The 18,676-nt window shown below is 38.0% G+C and overlaps 1 protein-coding gene and 1 pseudogene across 1 annotated transcript in view; one reads left to right on the top strand and one right to left on the bottom strand.

Moving 5' to 3' along the window:
* Positions 1 to 18,676, top strand: part of DIPK1A (divergent protein kinase domain 1A) — a 121,780-nt gene that overhangs the window by 40,132 nt on the left and 62,972 nt on the right. The window lies entirely within an intron of this gene.
* LOC116529968 lies at positions 2,557 to 3,169 on the bottom strand (annotated as a pseudogene).

Here is an 18,676-nt window from a genome sequence, read left to right as displayed (position 1 = left end):
GACTCCTGAGTAGCTGGGATTACAGGCACGCGCCACCATGCCCAGCTAATTTTTTGTATTTTTAGTAGAGACAGGGTTTCACCATGTTGACCAGGATGGTCTCGAACTCTTGACCTTGTGATCCACCCGCCTCGGACTCCCAAAGTGCTGGGATTACAGGCGTGAGCCACCGCGCCCGGCCAAATACCTGAATTTCTTAAACCATAGAAATAGATCAGTTGAGGTTGCATTTAGTTAAAATGCCTTTGTGTGTCACCACTGACCTTCATTCTTCATTATCTTAATTTTTTCAGTCTTTCAAACCTTTAACATCTTTTTCTTCTGACTTCCATATCCATTTGTTGACAAATCCTAGGAAGTTTATTTTCATAATGTCTCTCAAATTTCACCCTTTATCTTTACTGCTGTTGGCCTGTCCTAATCCAGAAGGGGACTAAATTGCTGCAACAACTTCCTAACTAATTCCCCTTTCCTCAGTATTCCCTTTAAAAGTCTTAAGCTACCATTCAGATTAATCTTCTTTAAACATCAGATTTATCAGACTGTGTATCTGTTTAGAAATCTTTTTTTTTTTTTTTGAGACAGAGTATCGCTCTATCACCCAGGCTGGAGTACAATGGCATGATCTCAGTTAACTGCAACCTCAGCCTCCCGAGTAGCTGGGATTATAGGCACCCGCCACCATGCCCAGCTAATTTTTGTATTTTTAGTATAGATGGGGTTTCACCATGGCTGGTCTTGAACTCCTGACCTCATGATCCACCCGCCTTGGCCTCCCAAAGTGCTGGGATTACAGGTGTAAGCCACCGTACCCAGCCTAGAAATCTTAAAACTTCTTCATTTAAGTCTCATGTCAAGCATTTAAAGCCCTTTATGTATGGTCATTTCTTTTCTGTCCAGCTGAATTAATTCAGCAAATAGTGTTGCAAGCAGCGACATGTGAGGCACTGTGCAAAGGTTAAGATAAATCAAATCTAGCTTCTTGCAGATATATAATGTCAGCATTCATGTCAACATAGCCAGGATATTTTTTCTTTTTGGAAAGTTGTTCTACTTCATTCCATTCCACTTAAATTATTCTTGCTTAAGTTATCAATTATCTCCTTATTGTCAGATCAGGCAGTTTTCTTTTGTTTTTCAGAAATAGGATCTTGCTATATTGCCTAGGATGGTCTCAAAGTGTGGCCTCAAGCAATCTTCCTGCCTTAGCCTCCCAAAGTGTTGAGATTACAGATGAGAACCACCACGCCAGACAGTTTTCAATATTAATTGTACTTTACTTTGTTATGGCATTATATACTATTGACCATGCCTGTCTCCCTGATACTTTTTCCTTCCATAGTTTTTAGGTATAGAAAATATTCACCTTTCGATTTCTTCTTAGAACTTTTCAAAGAAACAGTTTTAGTTTTGTTGATTTTTATTTTATTTCCTATTTTATTAGTTTCTATCTTTATGATTCCTTTCCTTCTACTTCTTGGGTTTGGGGGTTTTTTGGTTTGTTTTTCTGTGCTTTTTCTTCTTGACATGTATTTGTAGCTCTTTCGTAGTTTTTTAAAATATACTTTTATGTTTTAGAGCAATTTAAAATTTATGGCAAAATCGAGCAGAACATTGTCATTATACCCTTCTGCCCCACACATGTACAGCCTCCCCCACTATCAGCATCCCTCTCCAGAGTGGTACATATGTTACAGTTGACAAACCTACATTGACAGATCATTATCACCTGAAGTCCACAGTTTACATTAGGGTTTAAACTTAATGTACATTTTTTGGGTTTTGACAAGTATATAATGGTATGTATCTACCATTATACTATCAAACAGAGTAGTTTCACTGCCGTAAAAATCCTCAGTGCTCCACCTGTTCATCCCTCCAACCCCTAGCAGCCACTGATGTTTTTACTATTGCCTTTTCTAGAATATTATATAGTTGGAATTCCGTAGTATGTATGTAGCCTTTTCAGATTGGCCTCCTTCACTAAAGACTACACATTTAGTCAGGTAGGATATGTCTGACAAATAATTTTTAAAAATCTTAAAATGAAAATGACTACATAAGGAATATACTTTTAAGATTTCTTTATATCTTTTCATGGCTTGATGGTTTATTTTTCTCTTTTTTGTATTTTATACTTTAATAAAATGATAAACACTGTTATAGGTTAAAGATAATTCAGAACATTTAGTTGGATAATTTTTTTTAATTTTTAAATTTCTTTTGAGACAGTCTCGCTCTGTCGCCCAGGCTGGAGTACAGTGGCGTGATCTCAGCTCACTGCAGCCTCTACCTCCCAGGTTCAAGTGAGTCTCTTGCCTCAGAACTACAGGCATGTGCCACCGTACCCAGCTAATTTTTGTATTTTTAGTAGAGATGGGGTTTCACCATGTTGGCCAGACTGGGCTCAAACTCCTGACCTCAAGTGATCTGCCTGCCTCGGCCTCCCAAAGTGCTGGGATTATAGGCGTGAGCCACTGTGCCCAGCCTAGTTGGATAATATTTTAAGATTTACATATTTAAGAGCTCATAGATTCTTTACCACCATGATATATTTTAGTCTATCTAATCAGAGTCTTCTGGAATTCCAAAATTTTTATGAGTTTTATTTTCTTCAAACCCAAATTTTCTTTTGGCCCAAGATTTTTTTGCAAATATGTCATCAGTCCATCTGTTAGCAACTACTTTATTTGCTTGAGGTATTTCTTCAACAATTTGTGGGTCACATTATTTGCATTTTTCAACTTCTGGCTTTAGCTGTTCCCCTTGATCCCAAAGTGAAGAATGCTCTTTAGCTAGCATGGTTCACTCCTTCATCTCATGTTGGCCAATTTTAGCTTTTTTGATGCTTTTCTGTAAGTTTGCATACTTTTGGCTTCCCTGAAACAACTGAGATTTCAGAACCTCCAATTTACATGTCCTTGCATGAAGAATCTTACTTGGAAAAGCCTGATAATAATTAGAAGTTCCAGTCCTCTCATAGTCAACCATATCATTATCAACTAAACTTTGAAGGACTTTTTTCTTTTACTGACACAGTAGTAATGCCTTTCTCTTTAGGAGCAGTCTTCTCCATGTCTTTTTTTTTTTTTTTTTTTTTTTTTTTTTTTAGAGATGGGGTCTTGAGGCCAGATTTATCCTGAACTCCTGGCCTCAAGCAGTCGTCCTGCAACAGACTTCTAAAGTTCTACGATTACAAGGGTGAGCCACTGTGCCTGGCCTTCTCCATGTCTTTTAATTGAAATACATCTTTTGTTTCAAAAAATGTTTCCATCATGCAGGCTCTCTTTTCTTCTGCACTCAGTCCCTTTTTCTTTGATATGGTGTGGGCACCAGGCTCCAATGGTGGGGTCTGCACATGGGGTGACAGGCCAGCTCATTTCTTTTTATTATGAAATAATTGTCCATTGTCTGATGTACCACAGTTTATATATCATCCACCTACTGAAGGACGTCTTGGTTATTTCCAGGTTTTGCCAGTTATATGAGAACTTTATACTTGCTGTTCAGTTTTTCTGTAAACTGAAAAATTGCTCTAAAAAATAATTCTATTAATTTCAAAAAATAAGGAAAGAGAATCTGTCTCTCCATTCATTCAACAAATATTTGTCAAATATCTAATATGTGTCAAACAGAGAATGAAGTACTAGAAGTAATCAATTATGTAAGACATATTTCTTTCAGGAGTGTAGTCTAGTGGGAAAAGTAAGTCAACAATTAGAGTGATATCTGCATGTCAGAAGTGTGTATAGAGTGTTACAAGACCCCAGGAAGGGACCATCTTAGTCTTGGTTGGTATAGGGGAGGGAGTGTCTTGGTTGGTATAGGGGAGGGAGTGACAGAAAAGACTTTTAAGAAGCCTTGTTTTAACTAAACAAGACTTCTAGAATGAGTATCAGTTGACTAGATTAAAATTTGTGTATGAGGCCATGCTTACCTTGAGGAGATAATATTGTGTGTAGAGTAAACAGTATCAGAGAAGGCATAGAAAGAAGAAGCAGCATGGCATGAACAGAGAATTACAAATAGTTCTTTCCTTGGCAAAAGAAAAGACTGCATTTGAGGGTATTCAGGTCATGAAACTAAGAGGGTAAATAATACCATGAAGGGCCCTGTATTTAAATTAGAATTGATTCTATATCCTGAAGGCTAAGGAAAGTTACTGATGGTGGATTTAGCTAATATGAGAAGATTCTTTTTTTTTCTTCAACTATATAGAAATGCTGGATAAAATATAAGCCCCCTTTTTCCCAGTTTTTTTTTTTTTATTACTACCTAATTAAGCTTCAAAGCAAGCAAAGGAAATCTCCAGATACCAGAAATGACAAAGAAACTCAAACCCAGATATGAAAGAGAGCTAAAGCCAAAGTGTCCAGTGGGGAGTGGGAACCATAGTTGTTTTTTTGTTTTGTTTTGTTTTTTGAGATGGAGTCTCGCTCTGTTGCCAGGCTGGAGTGCAGTGGTTCAGTCTCGGCTCACTGCAATCTCCGCCTCCTGGGTTCAAGTGATTCTTCTGGGAACTATAGTTTTAAGGGCTATATGAAGTGAGGAGAAAAGACTTCAGGCTTGTGAGAGTCAGAGAATTGCAATTGACCCATGTCTTTAAAATTGGGAGCCACAAAAGGCTGTGCTGCCCTTGAGGAAGGGTATTCAACAGCATCACTCCCCTGGCTTACGAAAGCAACAGGGACCTGTAAGTGGGGTTGTAGGGGGTGAGAAACAAGGAATAGGGCTAGAGGGAGAAGATGACCAGTGACCCAAACCTAAGCCAGTCAGCTCATAGCATTCTGTTGGCCACAGTGCTTGGTTCACGTGTGGTTATATTTTCTAAAAATTCATTTAATTGGAATGAAGTCCAGGACCACGTTTGTTGGTTTGGCTAGTGATAACCTCTTTTTCCTTTCTCTGGTTTTCAAGATGGAAACATGTAGCTTTGAAAGCTGCTGGTTCCATCTCACGACAACTTGGAAAGTCAGCCAGCATGAAGATACACCTCTGGAAGGTGGATGAAGAATAAAAGAAACTGACCCAGTGTAAGATACTGAATCAAAACAACACTGATTATTTCAGCTGCTGGTGATGACATAAGAGATTACTCACACCTCCTACAGATAAAGATTATTGAAGTGTAGATTTTAAAATTACATATATGTGTTTATATATTTTAAACAACTATTTAAAGGCACTGGAAAGGAAGCGAAAGAAAAAATCAACTCAATCTGAAAGGAAGGAACTGCCCCTGAAGGTACTCCTCAGTCTGTGCCTGGCTCTGAAGATCTTGGATAACCAGGCTCAGGACTAGTAGAGCAGCCAGAAACTTAGGCAGAAAATCTTGGAAGGGGAGGAGATGTAGAAAGATTAGTCCCCAAACCTTCATTTAAAATCTGCCCAACTCCTTCATATGTGTGGGGAGGCTCAGGAGATGCAAGGAAAAAGCAGCACCTGGGAGCTAAAAGAACGGAGAAGAGGTTTCAGCAGATGCTGATGGCAGGGAAGACAGATTTGGAAATTGAGTCCCACCAAATTAACTGCCTGCTAGAACAAAGATCCATCTTCAGAGGAACGTAACAGAATCCAGAGTCTTGTCAACATATTATACATAATATGTAATAACCAATCCAAAAATCACTAGACACATGAAGAAACAGGAAAATATGACCAGATTCAAGAGAAAAATAGTCAATAACAAACTATCTTCAAGATGACCAAGTGTTCATATTTGAAGTCAAAGATGGTAAAGCAGTCATTATAAATATGCTCAAGGACTATGAAAGAAAATATGTGTATAATAATTAAACAGGTAGAAAACCTCAAACAGAGAAAGAAATTTTTTTTTTTTTTTTTTTTTAAGACGAAGTCTAACTCTGTTGCCCAGGCTGGAGTACAGTGATGCAGTTTTGGCTCACTACAACCTCTGCCTCCCTTGTTCAAGCAATTCTTCTGCCCCAGCCTTTTGAGTAGCTGGGATTACAAGTATGCACCACCTCACCCAGCTAATTTTTGTATTTTTAGTAGAGATGGGATTTCACGTTGTTGGCCAGGCTGATCTTGAACTCCTGACCTCAGGTGATCTGCCTGCCTTGGCCTCCCAAGAGAAAGTTTTAGAAAGTGAGAATTATAGAACACTGAAGTATAATAACCGACATGAAAAATGTACCTTACAGCAGATTTGGGACATCAAAGAGTCAGTTAACTTGAAGACATCAGCCGAAAATATTTTAAAAGGAGAGAGAGAAAATTCATGAAAAGTAGACAGGGCCTATGAGACCTCTAGGACACTAGCAAGCAGTCTAAGCATGCATGTAATTAGAGTTCCTAAAAAAATGAAGAGGGAAAATGGGGCAAAAAATTTTGAGATTTCACCAACAGTAAAATTTGGTGAAGAAATATCAACTTGTAGATCTAAGAAGCTCAACAAACCCCAAAAAGTATAAGCACAAAGTTAACCACATCAGATACGTTTTAATAAAACTGCTGAAATCTTGGTTGCAGTGAGAGAACAACAACACTTTACACACAGGAGACCAATAATACATAATTACAGCTGACTTCTCATTACACATAGTGGAGGCCAAAAACAATGGAATTACATCATTAGATTTCTATAAGAAATAACAAGTCACTCTGGAATTTTTTTTTTTTTTTTTTTTTTTTTTTTTTAGTCAGGGTCTCACTCTGTCACCCAGGCTGGAGTGCAGTGGTGCAGTCATGGCTCACTGCAACCTCCACCTCCTGAATTCAAGCAATTCTGATGCCTCAGCCTCCCGAGTAGCTTTGTGCCACCATGCCTGGCTAATTTTGGTATTTTTAGTAGTCAGGGTTTGCCATGTTGGCCAGGCTAGTCTGGAACTCCTGAGTTCAAGTGATCTACCCACCTTGGCCTTCTAAAGTGCTGGGATTACAGGCATGTGCCACCGTACCTGGCTTCTAGAATTTTATATCCAGAAAAACTATTCTGCAGGAATGAAGGTTAAAGACATTTCTTACATAAAAACAAGAGTTCATCACCAGCAGACCTGTAATAAAAGAAATGCCAAAATAAGTTCTTCAGGCTAAAGAACTAACACTAGAAATAACATAGGAAATGACACTGAGTGGTAACTCATATCTTCAGAAATGAGTGAAGATCTATAGAAATGGTAAATCGGTGAATAAATATGAAGGACCATAGATTATTTTCTTAATTTTTTAAAAGACGTATTAACAGTTAAAGAAAAATTAAAGCACTGTATTGTAGGGTTTGTAACAGTAGCACAAAGGATTGAGGCAAATAGAATTATGCTGTTACAAGATATCTGTATTTAGTGTTTAATGGTACAGCATTAACTCTTAAGTAGATTGTATTGGTTAAAGATGTTCCCTCCCCTCCCCTCCCCTCCCCTCCCCTCCCCTCCCCTCTTGCTCTGTCACCCAGGCTGGAGTACAGCGGCATGATCTCAGTTAACTACAACCTCTCCCTCCCAGGTTCAAGCAATTCTCCTGTCTCAGCCTCCCCTGAGTAGCTGGGACTACAGGCGTGTGCCACCACACCTGGCTAATTTTTTGTATTTTTAGTAGAGACGGGGTTTCACTGTGTTAGCCAGGATGGTCTTGATCTCCTGATCTCGTGATCCACCTGCCTCGACCTCCCAAAGTGCTGGGATTACAGACATGAGCCACTGCACCCGCCTGAAGATGTATATTTTAATTTTTAAAGCAACCAGCAAAACAAAAATGCAAGTGTTCAGCAAAGGACAACAGAAGTCCACAAGATACTACTTTACATCCACTAGGATGGCTATAATAAAAAAGATAGAACAATAACAAGTGTTCACAAGGATGTGGAGAAATAGGAGCTCATACACTGCTGGTGGAAATGTACAATACTGTAGCTGCTTTGGAAACAGTTTCATAGTTTTTTTAACAAGTTAAATGTAAGCCCCAGCAGTTCTGCTCCTAGATATATACCCAATGGAAATGAAAACCCACATCCTCAGAAAAATGTATACATGGATGTTCATAGCAGTCTTATTTAAAACAGTAAAAAAGTGGAGACAATTCAAATGTCCATCAGCTGATAAATGGAAAAATAAAATGTGGTATATCTGTGCACTGGGATATTGTTCAGCAATAAAAAGAAACAAAGTACTGATTCATATTGTAACATAGATCAATCTTGAAAAGTTATATCAAGTGAAAAAAAGCCAGTCACAGAAGACCACATATTGTATTATATCTTTTACATAAAATGTCTAGAATAAGTAAATCTATAGAGAGAGTTGATTAGTAGTTGCTTTGGGTTGAGGGAATGAAGGGAAGGACAGCTAATGAGTTTGGGGTTTCTTTGAAGAGGATGAAAATGATCTAGAATTAGATTGTGGTGATGTTTGTACAACCCTATTTATATATTTTTTACAACATTGAATTGGGCAAAGCTCAGTGGCTTGTACCTGTAATCCCAGCACTTTGGGAGGCTGAGGTGGGAGAATGGCTTGAGCCTAGGAGTTTGAGACTAGCCTGAGTAACACAGTAAGATCCCATCTCTACAAAAAAAAAAAAAAAAAAAAAAATTAACTGGGCATGGTGGCATGCACCTGCAGTCCCAGCTATTTGGGAGGCTGAGATTGGAGGATCACTTGTGCCAGAAGGTCAAGGCTGAGACCTTGTGGAGTTATGATTGCCACTACACTCCATCCTAGGCGACAAAGCAAGACCCTGTCTCAAAACAACAACAACAACAACAATGAAACATTGAATTCTATACTTTAACTGGGTGAATTGTATGATATATGAGTTATATTTCAATAAAGCTGTTTTTAAAAGACAATGGAGAAATAAGAATACTAAAAATTTTTTTTCAGTTCACCCCAAAAGAGGAACAGAGAAACAGTAAACAAACAGTGAGACAAATAGGAAACACTAAAATGGCTAGTGCAGCCAAAATCTAGCCAAATTAAATGTAAATCGACTTAACATTCCAATTAAAAGATAGAGATTGTCAAGTTGGATTAAAAGCATTACTCAACTATAAGCTGTCTACAAGGCATGCCCTTAACAAAAAGATACAAAGCTTCAAAGTGAAAGGATGGAAAAGGATATACCATGTAAACATAAATAATTAGAGAGTCAGAATAGATATTTTAATAATGGAAAAGATTTCAAAACAAGGAGTACTACCAGAGATAAACAGGGACATTTTATGATTTTAAAAACTCAATATATCAGAAAGACATAATCCCAAATGTATATATGATATGCCTAATTAGCTTCAGAATACATAAAGCATAAAACTGACAGATGGAAGAAAGGATACAAGTCCACAGTCATACTTGGAGATTTTCATATCCCCTTTTAGAGCAATTAGTAGAACAACTAGGCCAAAAATCTGTACAGATATGGAAGATCTTAATAGCAATGTTAACCAGCTTGCCCCAGTTAATATTTATAGAACCCAATACCCAACAAATACAGAATAAACAGGATTTTTAGGTACCATAGAACTTTTTTTTTGAGACGGAGCCTCGCTTTGTCACCTAGGCTGGAGTGCAATGGCTCTGTCTTGGCTCACTGCAACCCTCCGCCTCCTGAGTTCAAGCAGTTCCCCTGCCTCAGCCTGCTGAGTAGCTGGGACTACAGGTGCGTGCCACCACACCCAGCTAATTTTTTTTTTTTTTTTAGTAGTGATGGGGTTTCACTGTGTTAGCCAGGATGGTCTCGATCTCCTGACCTTGTGATCCCCCGCCTTGGCCCCCCAAAGTGCTGGGATTATAGGCGTGAGCCATCGGGCCCGGCTGTACTGTGGAACTTTTACCAAGACAGACCATATATAGGGCCATGAAACGAGTCTTAATAAGTTTCAGAAAACAGAATATGTTTTCTGATTACAATTGAATTAAAGTATAAGTCAGTTAACAAAAAGATTTTTGGAAAATCCCCAAAGATTTAGAAATTAAATGATATATTTCTGAAAGTATTTTAAACTGAATGATAATAAATGTGTTAGTTTTGTGGGGTACAGTTAAAGCATTGCTTACAGAGAAATTTAAAGCTTTAATTGTTTATATTAGAAAGGAAGAAATGTTAAAATGTAATGTTTAAGTTACCAGAAGCTGGAAAAAAATAAGCAAATTAAACCCAAAAAAAAGAAGAAAACAAAGACAATAGCAGATATCAATTAATTAGAAAATAGACAATAAAGACAATAAACAAAACCAAAATAGATTTGTTCAGAAGATCAAAAAAAAATTGAAAACCGCTAGGAAAAGCTTATTATACCAGTATTGATAATGAAAGAGGAGCATCATTATGTATCTGTAAACTCTAAAAAGATAATCGAATTCTAAAAACAACTTTACAGCAATAAATTTGATGCCTTCAATGAAAGAAATTCCTAGAAAAATGCAACTTTCCGAAACTAACACAAAATGAAATTTAAAAGCTGAATAGCCTTGTATGTGTCAAGAAATTCACTTTGTGATAGAAAACATTCCTACAAAGAAAACTTCAGGCCCAGAGAGTATCACAAGTGAATTCTCAAACATTTATGAAAGAGACCATAACAATCTAACAAACAGTTTCAGAAAGTAAAGGAAGAAATAACTTCTTAACCAATTTTGTGAGGCTGTTATAAGTCAGATACTAAAATCTAGTAAAGACATCATGAAAAGTTAAAATAAAAATCTCATATGAACATACAAAATATTAACAAATTGAATCCAGCTATAAATAAAAGGATTAATACAACATAACAAAGTGGATTTTATCCCAGGAATATAAGATTGGTTTTCTATTTGAAAATAAATAAATTTAATCCACCATATTACTGATAAGGAAAAGAAATTTGGCCATCTCAGTAGACACAGTACAACCATTTGACCAAATCAGCATTCATACTTGGCTTAAATAAAATCCAGCAAACTGGAATTAGAAAACAGTTTCATCAGTCTGATAAAGGGCCTTAACAACTTGCCTTCAGCTAACATCATTCTTAATAGTAAGCCCTGGAGCACTCTGCCTTTAAAATCTCGAACAAGGCAAGGATGCCATTCCCAAAATTTCTACTCAACATTCTTCTGAATGTCCTTGCCAATGCAATAAGGCGAGGAGAAGGAAAAAAATAAAGAATAGAAAGGAAGAAGTAAAAACTCTCTGTTTTCAGATTATTTATATAGTAGAATATCCTAGGGAATCAATTTTAAAACTACCATAAACAATAAATAAATTTAATGAAGTCTTGAGATACTGGGGCCATAAAAAATTAATTGTATTTTTACTTAAGATTTAAAATTATCTTTTAATAGCATCAAAAATACTTAAGAATACATTTAACAAACATGCACAGCTCTACACTAAAAAATATAAAATACTGCTGAGAGAAATTTAAAAAGATGTAAATAAATGGAGAAGTATGTTATTTGAGTCCCTAAATTCTGTTTCTATTGAAGCCAAGTAGAGATAGATTTTCCGTGGACTTATAATGAAAGGTATCTCAAGTAACATGCTGGAGATTGTAGTTTTGTTTTGTTTTGCTTCTCAATATTCCATCATTTCTGTGTAACACTAAGGCTGATGGTTAGATTTGAGTTTAGCAGACCTGCCCCAGATGGAAGCCTGTTAAGACACTGGGAATTTGATTAGAAGTTGTGCTCATCAACTATGCAGCAGTAGATTAGAGCAGAAGATTCCACCAGCACATATGTTGACAGAATGGGGCCAGTGGCAGTTCATACACCTGTTTGTTGTCAAATACTAAGCCTAGATGTTTTTCTCATCCTCAAATGAGAGATCACATAACAATATAGGACTTATAAAACTTTCAGAACAAAGGGAACATCATTATGAAGATTTAGAGGAAGAGCAACTCTCTGAAAATTATTTATTATAAAACTGTAAGAAATTTAAAAGCTTTTCTAGCATCCTTAGTTGATTCAGGAAGATAAGCCTCTGTGGAACTGAAGTAAGGGACAAATAGGCTGAGATGAAAAGGGAGCAATAAGCATGGAGAGCTACAAGTAAACTGGACATGCAATAGCGGTGAAGATAGGAACAGAAGCTAGGGAAAAGCAGGATTCACTCTGAGGTGTCCTGAAGCAATGATGTGGAAAACGCATTTGAGAAATTTTCTCAGAATGCAGAGGAAAAAAAGGAGATGAAAACTGTGAGGGAGATGGTAGTGTGGATGACAGATTTTTCTACAACACCAGTGCCAGAAATTGTGAGCCAAAGTTTTCAAGGGAAAAGGTTGTGACTAGAGAGTGTTGTACCGGCTGCGTTTTGTTTCATTCTTGAAGGTTACAGACATTCATGTATGCCAAGGTTCAAAATGTGCTATGCACATAGCCTTCTTGGAGAACAAAAACAAATGAATAAAGTTTTAATTGACTGAAAGACAAATCAAAATGAACTTAAGAATAGTATTTATATTGCTAAACACCTTCTGACTTCCAGAGGACTGCCAGCAAGTATAGGGCCCTCCCACATTCTTAGAGTCCTCATCTTAGCAAACCACATTGACTGAACTGAGTACATGGATGACTCTGCAGGAATGTGTGTTGTGTTGGCATCTGGATTACACTTAAAAGCAAACAGTTTTCTCATGAGTTATTCTCCCTGGACAAAATTGTGTAATTGGGCACAAACAATTCATCTGAAATCTCCCTAAGGCATTATTTACCACAAGATCCAGAAGTTCAAGTAAATAAGATTACAGTACAATAATGTAAAAAAAAAAAAAAAAAATTCTCCAAAAAAACTGAAAAGAAATATTTCAAATGTTAAAAAATTGACTACTAAGTTATTGTGATTTTTAACTCTTCTTCCATTTCTCAGCTTTTGAAATGAGCATGTATTATTTTTCAATGAAAAAAAGCTATAAAAATTTTGATGAAAATGATATTTAAGCAAAAGGGCATACAAAATAGTGAAACAAAAGAAAGCCAAAAACAATTAAGATTTCAGTTAAACAGTTAAACTAGGGGACATAAATATTATTGAAACAATAGTATTAGCTTAAACAATGTAAAAAGAAACTTTTAAAACACTAACCTTTTTAGATTTAAAATTCTTAAATTTTAAAAACAGGTGGTGACTCACGCCTGTAATCACAGCACTTTGGGAGGCTGAGGCGGTTGGATCACAAGGTCAGGAGTTCAAGACCAGCCTGGTCAAGATGGCGAAACCCCATCTCTTCTCTACTGAAAACTACAAAAATTAGCCAGGCATGGTGGCAGGCACCTGTAATGCCAGCTACTTGGGAGGCTGAGGCAGGAGAATCACTTGAACCCAGGTGGCAGAGGTTGCAGTGAGCCCAGATCGTGCCACTGCACTCCAGCCTGGGGTACAGTGAGACAGAGTCAATAAATGTGAGGTCTTAATATCTTTGTGTAGTAAATTCCAACCTGAGGCAAACAAAAAGAGCACATTCAGATGACTTTCAAGTTTGAGGGCTTTCCAGGTAATTGTTCTCTAGGTGGAGAGCCAACGGCTGAGGATAGAACTTCTGGTTCCTCAGCACCCACCTATGAGTGAGAACATGCGGTGTTGGATTTTCTGTTCTTGTGTCAGTTTGCTGAGAATGATGCAATTTAAAAAAAAAAAAAAAAAAAGAACACAACTGGGGGTTAGGTATGTAGAGCAAAGGGTTCAAGAGAAGCTAAATTATGCCAGATCTAGTTTCTGTTGCTCTGGCTTTGGGGGCATCTTGCCCTTGTTAGTAAGGTTATGACAAGGAAAAAAATACATTCGTTATTAGGAAAAAAAAAAAAAAAACTTCTGGTTCCTTTCCTTGTACGTTTTATAGATGACTTCCTTGCACTTCTTAGTGATTACCCTGGTTTGATACTTGAAAATAGAGGCAGGATCAAATTTTTAACTTTCACTTTGGATCCTGTTCTTACCTACTGCCCAACTCCAAGGAGCTGGTCTTTCTCCAGACTGTGCTTCCACTCCAGAGATGTCCTGCCCAAGACTGACATGCAGTCGCCCTCCCACTGAGCGAGGTTCCTCAGCTCCCTCTATCTTCGTGTTCTCAAGCGCACTTAGGGTGTAGCAAATTGTCTAATTTTTCACTCCGTACTACCAAACTCTCCTTTCTAATTAGTAAGGCTGTATATGCTACCTTATAATTCTGTCAAGTTTTTTGAAACACATTACGTTTTCTACATACATTCTCTGGATTTGGTCTGATGTGGTCATCTTTGTGTTCTCTCCTTTGGGCTTCCTTTTCTGGGACATCATTCACAATCTGTCCATCCTGAGTGTGTTTCTATAGCAATTGAAAACCAAAACACACAATTGCTTTCTCAATACAGTTGTAAACTCCTGAAATAAATAGTGTCTGAAGGCTAAAATCATGTCTCATACTTTCCTTATGCAACCTAGAACAAAGTAACCTGGGATTAAAAAAATATATACTAAAGTATCAGTAACAGCAGCAAGTAGCATTTTTTTTGACTCTGCATTAGCCTCCTAACTGTGGAAAGTGGCCTTCTCCAAACCCTTCCCCAACTAGTCCAGGGAGTCCCCAGGGATAGCTCAAGTTTGCCTTTGAATACAATTCTCTAGACTACTCTGTGGGTGGCCATTTCCCCCAGGTTGTATTCCATGAATGTTTTTCTCTCAGATACTGTGTCCCACACCCCTTTCCTTCCTCTTACACTCTGGTTCCTATGCAAAATCTGCCACCCCTATGCTCTGATTACACAATGTTCTCTGAGACCCAGTTCTTTGGTTTGGTTCTTCAGCTGATCTAGTTCAAGCAATACATTGCCCTGCCTCTGCCTTACCAACCCGTTGTCTTTACCCTAGTTTATGTGCTTGGATTCACTTTCCTTTAGAATGAGTTTTTTCCTAGGAGGATGCTAGAGCAATAGAACAAGTGGTTCCTGCTTCATGGACTAACTCACTAATCAAACATGTTAAAACATCTTTTAATCATCTAAAGTTGAGTTAAGAAACTATCTTCTCCAAGAAGTCCTTTCAGAATTCCCTCTGCCTCTATCGCCTCCAGCTGGATATATAACTCTTCTTTGTACCATGGTACTCTGAACATGTCCTGGTATATTCGTTCGTTCTCACACTGCTAATAAAGACATACCTGAGACTGGGCAATTTGTAAAAAAAAAGAGATTTAATTGACTCACAGTTCCACATGACTGGAGTCTCGCTCTGTCACCAGGCTTGAATGCAGTGGCATGATCTTGGCTCACTGCAACCTCTGGCCCCCTGGCTCAAGCGATTCTCCTGCCTCACTCTCCTGAATACCTGGGATTACAGGCGCACGCCACCACACCTGGCTAATTTTTATATTTTTAATTGAGATGGGGTTTCACCATGTTGGCCAGGTTAGTGTCCATCTCTTGACTTCCTGATCTGCCTGCCTTGGCCTCTCAAAGTGCTGGGATTACAGGTGTGAGCCACTGCGCTGGCAATTTCTTCCTTTTCTTCAAGTAAACTACTTGCACATGGCTCTGAAGTCTGTAAATATTAAATACATAGATTCATATATTTATGGCATGCCATTTTGTCCTCCTGATTCCTGAATCATGCTGCCCTGCAGTAGTGGAGAGAGATCTGCAGATATTGCTGTGGTATAGCTGCAGACAGTTAGAGCAAGGGAAGATAAAGAAGGAAAAGAGAGACCTGGGCCTTGAGCACCAGGATCACTGTGGTTAGAAATACAGGAGGGTGTGTGTGGCTAGGGGCCTACTTCCTTTTTTTTTTTAAAGACAGTCTCGCTCAGTTACCCAGGCTGAAGTGCAGTGGTGCCATCTCGGCTTACTGCAACCTCTACCTCCCAGGCCTGAGATTCTGGTCCCTCAGCCTCCTGAACTGGTCTCAAGCAATCCACCCACCTTGGCCTCCTAAAGTGCTGGGATTACATGCATGAGCCACTGCACCCAGCCCTAGGTGCCCAGTTTTTCCTTTTTTTTTTTGAGGCAGAGTCTCACTCTGTCACCCAGCCTGTAGTGCTGTGGCACAATCTTGGCTCACTGCAACCTCCACCTCCCAGGTTCAATCAGTTCTCCTGCCTCTGCCTCCCAAGTAGCTAGGACTACAGGTACCCGCCACATCTAGCTAATTTTCATATGTTTAGTAGAGACGGGGTTTCACCATGTTGGCCAGGCTAGTCTTGAACTCCTGACCTCAAGTGATCCGCCCACCTCAGCCTCCCAAAGTGCTGGGATTACAGGTGAGAGCCACCGTACCCGGCTGGTGCCCACTTCTTATGTGTGATCTCTCTTCCTTGTCCTCACCTCCTTTGCTGTATTTCTTTTTCCTTACTTCCTTGCTGCCTCCCTGATGTCTTCCTATTTCTGCTTTAAGGGGAAGTGCATATAAAAGGACTTCACATATGATTAATAATTAAAATGTTGATAATACAAAGACCTAGGATAAGCCATTGTTTAACACTGTTTGTGGGGTTTTTTTTCCGTATTGCTACATTTTAAAAATGTTTTCTTTCCCTTCATGCTCGTTAATCCAATTCATCAAATATTTACTGATAATATAGTGTGTGGCAGGCACTGTTTTAGGTCTCTGTTTCTCTTCTCCATTGCCTTTTGCTCCTAACTTTTTCTATACCTCTAGATCCTTTCCTTTCTTAAATTGAATGTCAGAGAGAGAGAGACAATTGAGAAAAAGAAATTGGATGGCGTGTCTATGTATCTTACATTCTCTGCATATTCTAATAATCATTTCACTGATTTTCTTTGATTTCAAAACACTGTGTGCTTTGATTGAAGACATGCCTCAGAGTGTGTATGACAAGACATCCCGTTTGTGTATACATTGGGTTTAAGGACTTCTTGCTGGTCAGCTTATCTTTTTCCAGAATGGTAATATTGATCTATTCTTGATTTTCTAAGTCTGACAAAATGGGAAGAAAGCTCTGGCAGGAGGGGAAAGTAAGATACAAATCAGAGGAGATAGGCAGAGAGGAGCAAAATGAAAGGCTTTGCTAGAGGAGAGCTATGAGGCAGAGAAATGACTGAGGCCCCCAGGCACATAATATGTTGTATGCAGTGTATTACTTACTGCTGCCTTCTGTGTGTCAGTTCAATAAAATAATTCAGCTACACCTCATGGAGCAAGAAGGAACTTTAGAGATTATTTAATTCACTTATAAATAATGCATCACAGAACATGCAAAGAACTCTTCACCTTAATTAATTCAAAAGGGGCCAATAATAGGGAGATAAATTGGATATTTTCGCCATCTTTTATTTATTGACTGAGAGTCCATCTTGTAGTATTCTCAAAGCAGAAATGTTTTCCAACTAGGGAGACAAATGAGTAGATCAGTATTTCCCCATGTTTTGTTTTCACATCATGGCATAAAAGAGAACGATAATTTGTAAAGCACTAGAGCAAACATACAGGGCTACTGTCAACTTAGGTGACTGACCTGCGGTTGAGGCAATCAGTAGCTTGGAAATAAATTGTGTAAACCGCAGTATTGTAGTCAATTTAGTATTGAATTTTATCCTGCAATTAGAAAGCTAACATCTCATCTTGGTGGCTTGATTTTAAAAAAGGAAGCTAACATGTTTTGGCATGAATAAGATAGCTGTAAATAATGGCCTGATTAATGCTATAGCATCTTTATTTTTATTCCATTTTATTTTATCTTTATATTTTTGAGACAGAGTCTTACTCTGTCCCTCAAGCTGCTCACTACAGCCTCGACCTCCTGGGTTCAAGCAATTCTCCTGCCTCAGCTTCCTGAGTAGCTGGGTATACAGGTGCATGCCACCATGCCTAGCTTTTCTTTTTTTTTTTTTAAATTTCATAAAGACAGCGCCTTACTATGTTGTACAAGCTGTTCTCAAGCTCATAGACTTAAGTGATACTCCTTCCTCGGCCTCCCAGAGTGCTGGGATTGTAGGTGTGAGCCACTGTGCCTGGCCTCTATGGCTTCTTATATATATAGATACATGATGTAGTGGCTGGTAGTATAATGTATTAGGTGTAGCTACATCAGGGGAAAAAATGGTGCATAGTTTAGATGATTAAACCTGGCCTCTGACTTTTAGTTTCTTTGTAACCACTTGGATTTTGGAGAAGAGTTGAGTTGAGGATATTGGACTCTGAGCTCTAGATCTTTGGACTCATCAAGCCTTGGAGAAGAGGGTATATGGGGCTTGAAGGTGATCTAATATATTTTGTATAGGTGTCTAACATTCTATAGTAGTTTGAAAATTATATGTGTATTTTCATATAACACTTTTGTTCTCTGCATCTTCCCCTTTAGTTCTAGGGAATTTTTTGGATCTATAATGAGAGGTCTTCTTTTACAATTACTTTAATGTTTGGCATATATATTATTTGTAAGTTATGAATATAATATTTGTAATTATGAGTCATATAAAGAATGAACACCCATGAACCTATCACAACTTTATTGTTAAATTAGTCTGTGTTAGTAAGTGCGGAGATGGAGCAGCAACTTAAACTCTGGTTCTAAGTCCAGTGCTTTCCCTAATAAGTGCCCTTATGTTGATACATATCATTCCTTATTTTTAAAATGTGTAGTGTTGTGATTAAAACAAATGGAAATTAATGACAGATGTTGGTAAGGATGTGGAGAAACTGGATCACTCATGCGTTGCTGTTGAGAGGATAAAATGGTGTAACTACTCTGAAAAATAGTTTGGCAGTTTCTTTAAAAACTGAACGTGTACTTTTTTTTTTTTTTTTT

The sequence above is a fragment of the Sapajus apella genome, unplaced genomic scaffold (genome assembly GCF_009761245.1).
Source record: "Sapajus apella isolate SASKATOON/1434 unplaced genomic scaffold, GSC_monkey_1.0 scaffold64, whole genome shotgun sequence".
In the NCBI taxonomy this organism is placed as follows: domain Eukaryota; kingdom Metazoa; phylum Chordata; class Mammalia; order Primates; family Cebidae; genus Sapajus; species Sapajus apella.
This window is presented reverse-complemented; position numbering and strand designations above follow the sequence as displayed.